The 14308-nt window shown below is 38.7% G+C and overlaps 1 long non-coding RNA gene and 1 pseudogene across 1 annotated transcript; one reads left to right on the top strand and one right to left on the bottom strand.

The window, feature by feature from the left end:
• Positions 1-1159: 1159 nt before the first annotated feature.
• Positions 1160-3052, top strand: LOC121910176. Its single transcript, XR_006099611.1, has 4 exons — positions 1160-1174; positions 1270-1327; positions 1686-1876; positions 2236-3052. It is a non-coding gene; the product is annotated as an uncharacterized LOC121910176 (long non-coding RNA).
• A 666-nt stretch (positions 3053-3718) lies between these two features.
• Positions 3719-14089, bottom strand: LOC121883649 (annotated as a pseudogene).
• Positions 14090-14308: the final 219 nt, after the last annotated feature.

Here is a 14308-nt window from a genome sequence, read left to right as displayed (position 1 = left end):
GAGCCTGTATTCTGTCTACTGTCTCAATGGTCTAATTAAAACATCATGCATATTTAAATGTGTCAAATCATTGTAGAAGTTGTATCTCCACTAAAACAGTGTAGGAGAGAGAGAGAGCTCAACATGCTGCAACTTCAAAAATTGCATGTAAACATGTTCACCACTTTGATACACAGTATGAAGAAATGTGCTTCTAATATAGGAAACACAAGCAAATAAAAGGGAAGTTACAAAAATAAAGAAGTGTCTGGGGGACATGAAAAACTGATGTCAGGATTTGCTGTCTGGTGTTCAAAAATGAGCTAACAATGTTTGCTTTAGTTTCAAATTTGATTTTGTGTGTAACCTACAAGCCTATTTACTACTCTGTACAGTTTGCATTGTTTATTTATTTACAGTGTATTTCTTTATGTCACATATGTGTCAAAAAGATGAAGGTCTTCATTTGTTTGTGTTTTAATAAGTTGCAGTGCATTGAGCTCTCTCAGCCACCATAGTTAGAGAGGAGATCAGAATGGATGGATGAGCCTACAAAGGCTGTGACTCTGACACAGGAGTCTGTGCTTCATGTCTCATCTTCTACAAAGCATTTTTTTAACCATGATGGTGATTTTAACAAAGTACAGTAGTTTTAGTTACCTAAACCTGTCTGTACCTTAAACGTAGGAGTGGCAGATTAGAAAACACTTACTGTATATGAGTTGTTTTTTTTATCATCATGTCATCTGGGTTGTTTTGAAGGACAGTGACAAACCTAGTTTGTAATTTAGGTATGAGGACTTTTGAGATGATACGTCTCTTTTACATTTACTGACTAATCTAATAATTTTTCAGGCTTGGAAGTTAAGTTGCATCCTGCTGTGGTGACAGAGGGCCAGAGAGTCACACTGACCTGCAGTACCAGCTGTCCTCTGACTGACAACACAAACTACATTTGGTACTTGAACAGTCGACCTCTGACGGTGCCAGAGAGCCAAAACAAACACCTGGTTCTAGACCCAGTCAGCATTCAACATGCAGGAAACTACTCATGTGCTGTCAAAACCCACAAAAACATCAGCTCTGGTGAAAAGACTCTCACTGTCCAAAGTATCACAGGAACATCAACAGCAGCAGTTGGAGTTGTTGCTGCTCTCCTGGTTATAATACCACTCACCGTCTTCTTCTGGATTAGGTGAGAAACAATGCGCTTTGTTGCAGAGTCATGACATTTACACACTAACCTGACATCATCTATTCATTTTTAAATTCACTCATTTCACTAAACAGGAGAAAGAGGTCCTCCAGCCGTTCTCCTAGACTTGAAACATCAGACAATATGGAGCAGGTAAAATAAAATAATTTTAACAATTCTGCTACATTACATAACATTACTGACAACAACCCTTGTTAAATGCTTTTTATAGATTAGATTATTATTTTACTAAACATTGTTTATCATTATTTTCAGTGTTGATGATTCTCTTGGAGAAACCCTGAATGGGGAAAAGTATTTTTATTGTTATTCATGAAACTGGAACATAAAGATACCAAATGTCTGTTGTTACAGTCATTTAATATACCTTCCAAAACCATTATCAGTTGTGCTCTACTCAGAATTGTTGAATATTTCTTTGTTTTGGAGGATCAGCCAAAACTTTAAATACAATGTACTGTAAAGTAATATTATTTTGTTTCTTTATCAGCTAAACCCTGGTCCTGTGTATGAAGACATCTCAGCTCAAGCAACAGAGCAGGACGACCTTTACTACAGCAGAATCAACTTCTCTAAGAACCAGACAAATCCGCTCTACACCACCGTCCAGCCGCATCAGCCCCAAGAACAGGAGCATGTCCCCTATGCTGTTGTCCACTTAAGATCCAACACAACCCCTGAGTAAGCATCTCTTCATTACAACTGATTATATTTGAGGGAGATAAGAATTATGTAGCTTATTACAGGTTGGAATATATGATGTCTCAGACTCCACTGGTACTGTTTTGATAAAACTTGTGGGTTAAGTTCTTTCACTGTGGTGTTTAAAATCTACATTGATGATCACTGAACACACCAATGATCAGATTTTCATGAAACTTGCTTAAAAGGTTACCAGAATGTAGTTAAAGATTGTGAGACTTATGACGAGACTGCATCAACTGAGAAAAATCGCTTTTCTTGTATATTTTTAAATAGCATACTTTGAAAAATAATGAACCCACATTACACTTATTCTTTTCTTTTTTCTTTTTTTTCAGGTAAATGGCCAGATGGTGGATCCCTAAAATTACACAGCAAACAAAAACTTCAAGAGAATGAATGTAACCTTCCTTCATGATGTACAAAGGGATATGTTTCTGGTGTTACATGAGCGAGCACCTCAGGAGCACACTGGCAGTGATGGACATCCATAGAAACAAGGACCTTTTACAAGCCATCCTGTTAAACCATTTTAACTCAGTACAGTAATTTCACTATTGCCATGAAATGTTGAGCAGACTTTCATAGTGTCAACATACAAGGACACATTTTTGTAAAGTTATGAAAATATTTCAGTCAGTGCAGCCCAGTAGAACACAATCATACCTGGTAAATATCTTGAAAATTACCGAAAAACACATCACTGACACTGGCAACAAAAAATTTTCTCAAAAATTTTTGCCTCTCCTACCTTTTAAATTTATTCACAAAATGGAAAAATTTGAAGAGCAACATTCACTGGTAGCCATTCTTAGAGAGCCATTGTATTAAATGACTAACTGTAAGTTATTTTATATTGCTAGCTTGCAGTAGCTATGCTAGGTAAAACCAACGCACTGAGAAGCTACAGCCTTCTTTGTGGTGCTAAAGCAAATTAGCTACTTTTTCCTGTAAATTACTTTAAATTAGCTTTCTTGTGCTATTAGTTTGTGTTAAAACTTATATGGGTAACAATACTGTATTTAATATGCTCATGTATGGCTCATGAAAAAAAACTCATCCAACATTATTTGTCTGCGTTGATACCTTTGTTGCCAATGAGTCATGCTAATAAGCAAACTGAACTAACGTTAGCTTCAGTGGTCATATTTTGTATGTCAGTTTTTGTTTTGTGTTCTCTTATTTGTTTGTTTCGTTAAGAGCAGCTAAAGGTATATATTTTTCAGACATAACATTACAGCAGTTGCCATGGTGATAGCAGAAATTTTAAAATTGTCACATTATTGATTAAAAGGCAGTGTTAGTGTCTTGCAACATTTTGATCAAAGTAATATTGTATAATTGCTAAAACACATGATTATAAAAAAGGATATTGGACTAACCATGAAATGGTTAATAATTCATAATTACAGGTTTCATTTAAAGATGAAAATTAAATCAGTATTTCTTTGTTTAACACGATGTGACATTACAATTAATAAATGGTTTTACTTTCTCTTACAAAGCATCAGAGAATAATTAAAGCTTTTTAGCAGTTGTTGTCTTTAATGCTTTTCTTAAAGGGTCTTTCAACTAAGTTGAATGCAAAAGTTAAATGCAATTGTATGTTTTGAGTTTTGATGGTGGGATGACCCTTTTCTTTACTATGGATTGTACCTTTAAATAAAGTTGACTTACTTTAACTGATGCTCTGAATTGTTCAATGGTCACACAGCATTTAATTAATAAAACAGGGATCTAATCTTACCCGTGCTGAGTTAAATAACATGTCAGCTGAAAATCAAGTGCACAACAAAGAAACAAAACAGTCATGGACACAACTGAAGTCCATATTAATATATTTTATTACCATACCAGTATACACTTCAGTAATTAATCCATATACAAAAAAAAACATATGTAAATAATTTGTTACTTCTAGTTTAGGTTGTACAAACACCAGTGCAGTATTGTTTCTTTGTCTTTCAAGTAAGTTTATAATTCAAGTGTATAATTCCAGTTGTACAAGTACATGTTAAATATTTGTTCAAGATACCTTTATGAAAGGTTGTAACAAGTGTACAGTGTGCAAGCAAGTTAGCAATGGGAGTGAAGTTATGTTTAAAGTCAGTCTAAATAACCTATAAAAAAGCATGACAGTGTGATGTGAATGAAAGAAAACAGTACAAATTTGGGCCCCAGACACATAAGGCAGATCTGGTTCATCATCACCGTCGTCCAAGCTGTGTTACAGTATATTGCAGATTTTGTTGTGCTACTGTAGGGTCCTTCTGATATGGCCTTAAGTAATATGTCTGTACATTGTCTTTGCAGCTACTTGGGTAAAAAAAAAAAAGAGGAACAACAAAATGAAGGATGACGAAGGGCGTTATGGTTTTATCACAACCAATGAGAACTGGATTCAAAAACTTCTCACGCAACACTATAGAGAGGGGGAGGGTGACAGTAAACTGACACTATCACAGTCACAGTGTATACTAATCTTAGTATGATTTAGTTGGAACCACTTCCTCCTACAGTTCCCCTGTATTCACATACCAAAGAAGGGAAACTCCACACTCTATTTCAGTGGTTTATATACAAACACATTAAACTTGATAAGGTCAGTGATAAGGTCATAAGATGCTACATAACTTGTCTTCCAATAGGCGACATCCTGTCAGTTGTTTTCCTGTTAGATTTCAGTCTCTGCCATGTTTTATACATTTGCTATCGTGTACTGACATTTGAGTGTAAAAATGAAAGTCACTGTGGTAACATCAGCTCAAGGGGTTTGTCTTAAAGAAAGAGCACACCGCCACAGACATCATAGTTTCGATTCAAACACGTGGCTCACTAATCTTTGTGCGTCATCCAATCACTCTTGTCTTTGACTCCACTCAAAAGACTCTCCTTTGCTCTCCTTTTCTCCATTTTGCTTTCACATTCCTTTCTGCTCTTATAGCCCCATCTTCATAGCCTCTCCTCATGATTTTCTTGTGCTTTCAGTTGTCCATTAGCACTTTTGCTAGGGATTGGAGGACTTCTCTCTTCTCATAAAGGTACATTTGGGTTTCCCACAGCATGTCCACCAGGACTGCGTCACTCACTTCATCCAACATCACCTCTTGAGACAGCTGGGGGCTCAATCTGTACAAAAGACAATAAATAAATAGTGAAATTTACATCGTTTTAAAGTACATTAGAGATAATAGACCAACAATGAATACTATAAATGCCCATTTGACAAACACAAACAGAAACAAACTTGATTAACATGCATCTCAGGCTGTAACGATGTGGGTCACTCAAGCTGAGCTTCACCCGAGCTTCAAGCCAGATGGTGTTGGTTGGTAAAGTTATACTGTCTATGATGTTATAGAGCTGCAGTGATGTCTAGTTTAGGCCAGGAACATAGCAGATAATCATTTACTCTTTGCCAGCTGGAGTTAAAACAGAGAGCAGAGACAGCAGTAAATAAAAAACTGAAGTGCTGCCGATTCATGGTCAGCTGACCTGTGGTAGATGGTGTCGATCATTTCACACCAGGCTCTTGCTCTGTCGACTGCACAGCCATCAGAATCTGTACACTGTCCAGTCAGAGAGAGAGGAAATATTAGACTTAGAGACACTTTCTGGAATGTTATTGATACTGGTTGTCATGTCCAAAATATCAGGAATATTAAAAGGCTTCACAAAAAGTGGAGAACACAACTCTGGCAGGATGAATTCATATGAAAAAACATATAGTTTCAGCAGCGGATGATGAGCTCATTGATTTACACAAGGAACAAGGTAAATTTAAAAGCAGGTGCTCCAACTGCACTCACACAGTCCACCAGCATCTTGCCCAGCTCTTTGGCTCCTACAAAGCTCTTGGCAAGCTCCAGAGGGTTAGAAGGCCGGAAAACATCCACAGAGCTCACAACCACCTGAGGAGGTTTACCTGGAGACACACGGGAGCACAGATACTGTACAGCTGGAGGAGCAGGAGGAGTTTCTAAATTTAGTTACTCACTGTGAGTTGTGTAAATGTTTTTTGTTTAGTTCAGTGGTCAAAGCAAGGTACAAACATAGTAGGAGTTAGGGATGTAAATCACTCTGATTAGGCGTCAGATTTCTAATATCTCTTTGTAAGGACATGTTTCTTCCTTCCCCCCCCAACAGCAATTGAAAACATCCTTTAATCTATGCAATAATAATAATAATCAATAGTTTTCTTATTGTCAACAAATCTCATGTGCAGAGCCGAACCAACAATGAACTGATCCTACTTACAAGTATTGTGAGTTTATCCAAAGCCTGATACATCTTATTCCTCTGAGCTCCCCTGTTGTCATTAAGAACACGTCATATTGACCTTTCATCTTGACGTGTCATCGTCTCTTGACTTTGCACTGAAATATACAAAGTCAAGAGGTTGTGACATCTAGCACAACAAGCTATCAATACACTATAAACAGAGTCTCCTTAGCACAATGCATTAGCATGCATCACGCCCAGTAGGACCTGCATTACAAGGAACGTCTCTCCTGAGACTGAAAATGTTATCGCTGTTATTAATCTTTGGAGCCGTTTCTAAACAAACTACAGTAACTATTGCCTTCGGGGGGAAGGAACACGTCACTCACAGCGGTGTGGCTCATTGACATGTTTTTAATATTTTTTGGACACCAACAGAGGTCTATGGCACAGAGGAATATGATATATTAGGCTTTGGATACACAGACAATACTTGTAAGTAGGATAGGTTCATTGTTGGTTTGACTCTGCACATTAGATTTGTTTACAATAATAAAAATATAGAAAACCACCAGCCTTATACTTTAATAGACTCATGTTGAATAGTGAAGATGGGGTAAGACATAAACTAATCTAAGTGACCATTGGTTTTGCATGTAGAAAAGTTAGTGTGAATTACATTATTTGCCATTGCAGACACAACTGTGTGGCTTACCAGTTCCAAGGGAGACCACTATACCCAGCTTCTTGACCTCCGTCCCATGGCCCTGAGAGAGAAGAGTTAAAAAGAGAGATGATAGATTATTTGATATTTTTTAAAAAATCCATGTTTAAACATGCAGTTAACAGAAGATCAAAGGAGGACTAAATAAGTAAGGTGTTAGGTTACCTACCTCTGCTTTTAAGGCTTTGTTGTACTGATGGATTTCTGACATGGCGTCTAGTGTCGGGTTGTTGGCCAATAGCCCTCCATCCAGAAAGCGGCCCATCGGTCGGAAGTAGGTGGGGGCAGCACCACTGGAGCGGGCAGCTCGCCACACAAGTTGTTCTGATGTAAAGATTTTAAAAAGTCATGAAACAATCAATCTAATCGACTAGTTTATCATTCTGGGTGCAAACTTAAATAAAAAATTAAATGTGCCAAAATGTCACTGTGTATCAATAACCGAGTTTTAAACAGTGAAGAAGTGAACACATTCATCCATGTTGAAAAGGGTGTGGGGCTGAAACATGTTTTTTGCTGCTTTGCTATTTAAAGTATTCAAAAGCATGTATTCTGGATAATATTTATATGTGAACAGATGGGAGTTTGTGAGGTAATTTTGTGACTGACCAAGTTAAGTTCTTTGTGAACCTGATCCTTTGTTTTTCACTCACAAACACACCTTCAGCTGTCACCTTCCTACGCTTTCTGGCTGGCTCCACTGTGTATCCTACTATCAACACATCCTCATCCTCCCATCCTGTAACAACAACATGGTTGCCACTCAAACAACACAACACAAATGGACTTCTCAGGCTTCGTTTTCTAAATAAATATATAATCCTGAATGAATGAGTATAATTTACCACCATGTGTAGAGTTAGAAAATACTTTACTATGTCACCATCTGGTGGCAACATTAAGGACACTGTGGCAGACAGCAACACACACCACCACCCACCATTCATAAAACATTTGAGCACTAGTGCAGTTGGTCTAGTACCTTGTGGGACAGTGAGAGGCTGGAACGTGGCCGTGGTGGCATACGGGGGCTCTCTGTGGACGGAGGGAGGGTCATAGTTCCTGAAGATGTGCAGTTCTCCTGGATGTCTGTCAGCTAGAACACTGGTCACCATCACCCTGTACAAGAACAAATGTATGAGTGAAAAGATAATAGAGTAGATGTGAGTTTAACATAAAAGGGTTAATTTTAGTCAGATATCTCAGCTTTTGTTCATCATAAAAGTGTTTGACAAGAAATTCTAATCAAAACCTGAAAAACCAGCACTTTGACACCAAAATTTGCTCATTTACAGATTCTGGATCCTCTACTACTAGTTTTTAACCATGCTAGCAGCATTGTTCAAGGGATGGTGAGGTCTGTCACTCATTCTTTCTTTCTCTCCACTTTGGTCCAGAATGAAATATCTCAATAACTACTGAACAGATTGGCATGACATTTTGAACAGATCTCCATTGTCCCCAGAGGACGCATCCTACTGACTCTGGTGATCGCCTGACTTTTCCTCCAGCGCCACTATGAGGTTGACATTTTTAGCTTTTAGTGAAATGTCTAGTGTCTCTAGTGCCTTTTTACACTTTTCTGCCTATTGCCTAGTGGACACATTTAACTCTAAAATCCCCTTCAGACTTGTTTTAAGACATAAAAATGTGTCTGATGTGGTTAGAAATTCTTAAAATGACATCTACTCTTTCTACCTCACTGAAAAATCCAGACTCTATGAATATGCAAATATTTTTTATTTCGAGACGTCTCCTACTTCACTGAAAAGTCCATTCTCACTGCATGTGCACTGAAGGTTTCAAATCTCCTCATCACACTTGTGTAAGTTGCATACTGGACCAGAATTAGCAAACTAGTTGCGATGTCACAAATTATGCTTATGCTCATTCAGCAGTTGAATGTGAAAACAGTCTTCTGGTGTCAAACTCTGCACATACATCATTCTGTTAAGTGAAGCTCAAACATTCAAGTGAAGTAAGAACGACAAAAACATATTTCTTCTAGGATGAAAGGACTTCAATAAGTTTGACATGAACAGTTACCTGGGGTATTGGACGTCTGTCATCTTGGTGTTCTCTCCAAATTCTTTCTTCAGGAAATCCTCCAGTGGTGCTGATTCATAGGGTCGTGACCCTTTGAACACCTGCTCTTTCATCCTGAAGTACAGGCAGCGAAGGTACTCCATGGACTTTCCTACACATTGAAGAGATGCCATTATTGTTTTGATGCTAGGGTATGAAAACTCTTGGAAGCAGAAAGAAAAACACACTCACCGTGGATTATAGCGAGGGCCAGAATCCCCCCAGTGCTCGTGCCAGCCACCCAGTCGAAGAGCTCTCTGGTGGGCCGACCGGCCTCTCTCTCCAGAGCGATCAGCATCTGGATCAGCACCAGGCCTTTTATACCTCCACCATCCAGACACAGCAGTCTTTCCATCCTGCAGAGGAGAGGAGATATTACTTTTTTTTACACCAGAACTTTTTGTCTCATCTAAGACAGAAACACATACAAATAACATGTTTTCACGTTAAAGTAATAATAATATATTTAAAAAAAAAACAACTTTGCTATTATTATTCATTATCCTTTTGCTACCACATAGCCAGATGCGCAGAATTCATGGAAAAAATATGTGACAAACTTTACTTTAAAGCAACATTATACAACTATTTACCTTAAAATAACAGCCTCATAATCATTTTGATGGTACACTGACTTGTAATAGAGAAAAAAGCGCCTCTTTCATTCCCACTCCGCTCCCTGAACACCTGTTCTTGCACTATGTAACTTGGGTTGAGCGGGTACGATCCCCCACAAGAAATAGTAGTTACCTGGATGTAACTCCAGTTCTATGAGTAGGTGGGTGTTCAGCTAATAAGCGACAGCTGGTGTGCCTGATGAGCCCTTTGGTGAATTATAATCACGTGTTATCTCACCTATATGTAACTATATCGTTATCAATAGAATTAAGTTACATACTAGCGGCCACCAGACTGTATTTTCCGTGGTGTGTGAAGATGATGTGGATCGCAACATAAGTCGGTCAGTATAACGCTAGCTGTTAGTAGCTACATTTTAGCACACAGCTGCTGTGGGTTCAGACAATCATAGAAATAAGATCAGCCAGAGGCACAGCGAGGGATGTCACAACAGTAACCCCGTGTCTAGACCGCAAGTGTAGCAGTGAGTGCTCCGTCTGTGTGTCTACACTGGAGACGTTCTGTGTAGACACACAGACGGAGCACTCACTGCTGCTGCTGCTGCTCTGCTAAACATGCTGCTCATGCCACACTTACAGTCTAGATACAGCAAGTGTTGAAGTCTGTTCCCCTTCAAATAATGTTCCCTCATGTTACAGTAGTTCGGTATCAATAGTTCAGTATTAACTACCACTTGTGGCAGCAGAGGCTGCTGTTGCTGCTGCTCAGCAGAAGTTACATAGTCTTGCTTTAACCATGAAAAACAGACGGGGAACTGTGGAATTACAAACATACTCACTTCCTTTTCCCCGTTTTGGGCCCATCCACTTCAGATGTGCCTCTGCTCATTGCAGTGACTGCAGCCCCCACGAACATGATGTCCTCAAACCCTGTGAGCCAATCATAACAGCTATTGGTGTGGGACCAACACATGGCAACAGTATTGATCAAATTCATGTACAAAGGATGGAAAAGGAAAGGGGTCACTGGGTTTTCTACAAGCCACAGGGGAGTTATACCAAGAATGTCAAGTAGATATGTGTGCATGTTGCTTTCATGTAAGGATACTTGCTTTATCTTATTTAATTTACAGGAGCTTCTTACTCTCACACTGTCACATTCCTCAGCTCAGATTTCTCAGAAAATTCTGATCTTGTTGGGTCACTTGTGTACTCAAGTCATAATTCAAATCTAGCACTAAAAAAATAACCTCTTTCTGTTAAATACTTTCCACACATTCCTTCTTTTTGTTATTTGGTATTTTAAGGATTAAGGATTATTCTAAAGTTGCACACAAATCATTTTTTTCACTAATCAGCAAACTAAAAAATACAGTAAATGTAAAAAGTTATAGAAAATGTAAAAGAGCTCAAACAGAGACATATTCTGTAGATGAGAGAAACACTGAAACAGAGTGCAGTAAAGGGAGGCAGAGGATGGGACGTTGGTGTTACCTATGCCTGGAGGTGGGGCCTTGTTGGAGATGGGGGGAGGACTGGCAGGGGAGGGGGGGAGGCACCGCTGGACCCCTACACTACACAGCATGTCCAGCAGTATCTTTCTATTCGGACCTTTCGTTTTAACGAAAAAAAACACACACACACATGCACGCAAATGGAGTTAGACATGCACAAACACCACAAAAAGCAGAGGAGAAGAGATAGAGAGTGATAGATAAGAGACAGAGAGAGAAAGCAAGAATGTAAGCAGGATGTTAGCAATTATCATGCATTTACAAAAATCAATAAATGACAACAAACTCCATCTACCATCATTTCTGCTTCAGAGCATCGAGTATGCGGTTTCATACACATTTGTCTCCATGTGAAAACAACAAATATGCTCATATAATCATCTTGTTTCAATAGGCAGACAGATCCAGTACAAACAATGCACAGACCTTTATTAGAAATCACTGAAATGTCAAATTATTTTGCCTTTTGCATGGCAATGTAAATGTTGCTATGGTTGAAATTTTTTTTTTTTTTAGACTAAAAAGTCAACATATCGAGAACAGCTCAACAGAGTTCTGAATTTCCACATCCACAACTTTAGGCCTTTACTTTTTGCTTTATATCCTTATATTCTATCCTCATAATACACTGAATTTATTAGAAAACACTCAGTGCACTAAAATGTAATCTAATACAGCAGTCATGTAATAAATAGTACATTTGGGATGCTGTTCTTACGCGAGCAGAAATCAGAAATATGTACTGAAGGCCTGATACAAATATCTTAATCGTGGCACTGATGTAAGAGCAAATGTTTTCAGCTTTTGCAACTGAAATGTTTTGTAAGTGCTGCCCTCTGCTGTTGAACAGGTAGAACATGTGCAGATGGAGAAGGAGACTGGAGCTACATCAACTGAGAAGTTTTGGTTCCACAAAATCCCCTTACAGATCAGAGAGCGAGCTCTGAAATCACTGAGTAGCTGGAAATGATCAAATCAAAGCTTTATACATATGCTGCAAATGTACAATGGAGTGTGTGGTGTTTTTACATCATCCACGGTAAAGTTGCATGATGCACCTTTAAAAAGAAATGCTGCAAGCTTTGTAACCATGCTGCTTCTAAACAGTCACAAAACAATGAATTAGTAGCAAGAGCGGTACAACTGGTCTTTATATTTAGAGACAAGGCACTAAAGATTGTTTCATTATATCATAACAACCATTTTCATGCATCGGCTTTACCATCTACATTGGAATACATGCTGTTAAATGAGACTATGGGTTAACATGTTATAATCTGATTAAACTAGAACAAACAGGCGTGTTAGGTCAGTCACATTAAGTTCTATAAATATAACACAGCTTTTCACTGTCCTAACTCAGAATTCCTACTCTGTTCCTTATTTTCCTGATTCAACTTCTGTATACCTTACAGTTGATATCTCTCTTTCCATCCTTCATGTCTCTCTTACCTTTGCTGGTGCGTGCAGCGATCAGTCCAGGTGTTTCTCCCAAGTCGTTGTGGATCTCCACATCAGCACCAAATACAATCAGAGCTTTGATCAACTCCATGTGGTCCATCTAATTAATGAGCACAGTTTCACACAAGTGGTGCATTATTATTATTTTTAAAAAAAATGTCTGCATTTCCACAGCAGAATGACAATATCCAGCTCTCTTTAATATATATCATTGATGTGTGATGTTCTTGTAGTGTAAGCATGCTGCCCATTACAGAAAAGCAGATCTGTGAAGTTTGTCCTTATGTGTGGTGCAGCCTCATTTCCCTATTGTTTGGGATTCTTAGGATAAATCTCCTGTAATCTGAGTCGTAGCTCTTAGTGTTTTCCCCTCATACCGATACTGTGTTGCCACTACTTAGCAAAATCACTCCTTGACATTTCTCCTCCCTTTCATGAACACTTTGATTATCAGTAAGATTATTGCTTTCACCTGGAAGATAAGAACAAGGCAGACGTAATATCTCGTATACTCACCTTCACAGCGAGGTGCAGAGCTGTGTTCCCGTCCTGTCCCTTCAGGTTGGCGTTGGCTCCGTGGGTGAGTAACACCATGGCTGCCTCAAAGCGGCCCTTCTTGGTCAGAATGTGGAGGGCGCTCTCCCCGGTCTTACTGAGATAATTCACCATACAGCCATGCTCCAGCAGCAAACGACACATCTGGCACAGAGAGAGGAAGACTTTATTAAATGGACAGAACAACAGGACTTCTCCTGTTACTTCTTCCTAAAGCCTAACTTGCATGTCTTGGTGTGGGACGCCTCAATGACAGGCCAGCATTTCTGATTGGAAGTAGTGACGTAAACTCATACAGGATGAAATTAGTTTTGTAAATGTTGTTTAAACTTGGGCTTGCTCACAGAGGTCATCAAAGGTCATAGATCCATTATTCTCCTATCAAAGCTTCAACGCTTTGGTTTCTCTAGAGTCAGACTACTAATTCTAACTACAAAACACTTGATGTTCCTCACCTCAGCAGTTTTGGCCCAGTGCAGAGGCGTCCCACCATATACAGAATCCTCAGCCTGGAGCTGGCCTTGGTTCTGCTTTGAGGATCTCTTCCGCACACCTGACAGAAAGACAAAGAGACTTGTCACATGTACTATTAACTTTAAACTATAGACTTTGTATTCTGGGAGTTTAAAACATTAGCTGAAGCACACCATTCAATATCTCTAAAACAAACTGCAAAAAATCCACTCTGTTTTTATTTTGTATGCTGACAATTTCAGTGACCTATTTAAAAAGCCTTTATTTCTTAAAAGCACTGTCCTTGTTCTGTGGAAAAAGCATTTAACAACCTCTACAGATTCACTTCCGACCACATATATTCTGATAATTCAGATAGCCAGCACAGCTCCTATACATTTATTGGATGTAGTGCTTCAGAGATGTAGTCTCCAGCATTATGAAATAGGTTTGCTGCTCTTATACCAAAGTCAATACACACTGGTCCTGTATGCATAAGTTCACAAGACTAGGTCAAAACCTGGTGTATGGCTGGACCGAGTATGAAACGCTAGAGGGATTTTAACTTGTACGTTGCCTGGTTACCATCAGACATGAACATTGCTTTAACTTTATTTATTTGTATTGCACTTTTCATGCAGTAGTTGTAACTCAATGTGCTGTACACATAAAAAATATTAAAAATACTTAAATACATTGCACCAGATTTTAGGTGTAGACTATATGGTGCTGGTGTGAGAAGGGTTGAGTTAAGATTATTTTTTATATGTTTTATATATTATTTCACTTACCCACAGCCCAAAATATAGTTTTAATACAG

This window comes from Thunnus maccoyii, chromosome 2 (genome assembly GCF_910596095.1).
Source record: "Thunnus maccoyii chromosome 2, fThuMac1.1, whole genome shotgun sequence".
In the NCBI taxonomy this organism is placed as follows: Eukaryota; Metazoa; Chordata; class Actinopteri; order Scombriformes; family Scombridae; genus Thunnus; species Thunnus maccoyii.
Note: the sequence above shows the minus strand (reverse complement) of the source record. Positions and strands in the feature narration are given on the sequence as shown.